The sequence below is a fragment of the Pinus tabuliformis genome, chromosome 5_1, assembly GCF_031772625.1.
Source record: "Pinus tabuliformis cultivar Carrire ecotype Pingquan chromosome 5_1, CPIR1, whole genome shotgun sequence".
Classification (NCBI taxonomy): domain Eukaryota; kingdom Viridiplantae; phylum Streptophyta; class Pinopsida; order Pinales; family Pinaceae; genus Pinus; species Pinus tabuliformis.
Window position 1 is genome coordinate 233,256,106 of NC_142305.1, and position 2,548 is coordinate 233,258,653.

A 2,548-nucleotide genomic window follows, 5' to 3' on the forward strand; every position below is an offset into this window, starting at 1 on the left:
CCACAACCCCTCTATTTATAATCAGAGAGTTCAATTTAAAAACAGAATAAAATAAAATAGAAGTTTGTTTCTTGACTTCTTTAGGAAAAAATATTTTCTAATTTCTTGGGATTTGAATAATCCTCTTTTCCCTTCTACGATATTAATACATAAATCCTTGAGCTCCAAGTGGTATCAATCTTCTACAAATTTTGCATAAAACATTTACAAAAATTTATCATTAAAACTTAAAGCAAAAATCACAGTATAAAACAAACGAAAATAATTATTAAAAGGAAACTTGATTCCTGTAAATTAGCAACAAATACCCAAATCTAATCCAAACCATTTTGTGTTGCTGTAATTTTTATAGATACATAATGAATTGATGAAAGTAGAACAAGTTTTATGCAGAAATTATGACTACAGACGGAAGTATCTTCCCTAAGCCTAGTGGACTGGTCTAGAACAACATAAAGCAAAGAATACGAGGTTCTTCTTAGAGAAATTGGAGAATGGAAAGAGTCTTACTTGGGATCCATCGCAAACTCTTCTCCCCTCTTGGCTTGTAAGCTCCAATCATAGCTATGATTTCATATTTATAACCTACACATAAAATCAACAAAAGCCAAAGATCTATGAAATCTATGTAGCGCTATCTAATTAATTTGTTCAATGGATACAATATACTCTTTGTATTAATATGAATAGGAGAGAGTTTACAACCAATAATAGTAGTTGATATTCTAGAGATCTCCCCAAGTTAACTTATCATTCCTTGTCACATAGCACACCTCAATGTCACCCTAATGCATGAAGATGATGAATCTCTTAGATACAAGGCAACATCATGAGGGTATGATTAGTCTCCAAAATCCAACCATGATGTTTTAGATGGTTATAAATTTAGAGGAGAGTGTGGTAATTTAGGAATTCTTATCCATTTACAATTCTAGGCTTGCGATCCATTCTTGATGGGAGGATGATCTCAAGAGCAAGAGGTGAAATATCCAAGGTAGGATTGGATAGGATTCAAATTTCTTATCCCATGTAAATGGTTGAAACAACTCCTGGAAGCTTCTGGAAGACCAAGCTTCAGGATTCTTTGTAATTTTCCTGAATTTCAAGAATCAACGCACCCCTAACAATGGATAGCCTGTTTCCGATCAATGTTGGTGCATAACTAAGCAACCTATTGCTAAACGCAGGTCCCTAAAGGGACAGGGTGCGTTGGGCCTTAAAAGAACTGATTTGAGGCAGTCAAACCTAGAAAATTAGGGATTTGGAAGAGTCATGATTAGGGATTTATGTAGGGATGATGACAAGGTGTTCAAGGATGTTGATTGATCCGGTTTATAGCCCTATTGACCAGATGCAACAAAATATACTATAACAGATTTCCCCTAAAGCGCAAAATCAGAAATAGTGGTTGATGATTGAACTGCCTTACCTTGTGACAAGTTCAAATCAAGAACAACTGGTTGAGATCATCACCTGTTACAATACATTTTCATCGTGATATCTTTGTTGAGGGAGGAATACCCATGCTCAACACAAAAGCTAACATTACATGTACAGTGATCAAGAAGTCATTTCCATTAATGATAAAGTGTAGATACATGATTGGATGATTGTATGATTATATCCATCATGCTTTGAAATCTTGCATTAATCCTGAAAGCCTAGATGGATGGAACTAGATCTAGGGGCTTCTATCTTGTTCAACCGATAGCCCAATGTATGAGTCTAACCATGTGAATAAAGGAGTTGAAGTCAAACATGGTAGACACCATCTAAGTACTGGCCAATGATGTGAGCCATTAACAGATGCGAGAGAAACCACTTATCATGTTAATGGTACCCAAGGTACAATAGTACAGTCCATATGGTGTTAATGAATGAGTTGAAGTCAAACACCACAAAGAATTTGTCGGACGTAGGCTAATGATGTAAAATTGTTGTCGAGAGCGAGGAAAATTTCAATTGATGTATGCAAGTTCCAAGGTAATTAAGGAATAATTTCTAATTCAACTTCCTAGATAATGAGTTGATGTCGATAAGAAGTGACCCATTGTAGGAGGGCCTTGATGTATCCCTCATCAACTACACAAAACATGTATCATGATTTGAGACAAAATGATGTTGATGTGGAACTCGTTCAGGAATGACAGACATAGAATGAAGGCTTCAAAGTATCATAGCATATATAAACTGAATGAATCCTCTTGAACACATCGGTGACACTGAAAGGAGTTGGTAGCATTGACACAAAACTGAAAGTGGAGGCTTTGATATGGTGCGATGAACCAAAAACAAGTAGATTTCCCAACCTAATAGCCATGGAGATGAAGTGGAAGAGTACCATGTTCAAGAGCGACATGCTGCCATTAATAAGTGGAGTACCATGTTTTCCCAATTTCCCCAACATTTTTTGTCAGTACCTCTTTATTTTTAACAAGCTTGAGGCGGATAATATATGCTTGATTTGTAAGTTCATCCTTCGAATGAATCCCTCTAAGTATCTTTAATGAAACCTGAGAATGAGTGTTGCAGTCCCATCATGTTCAAA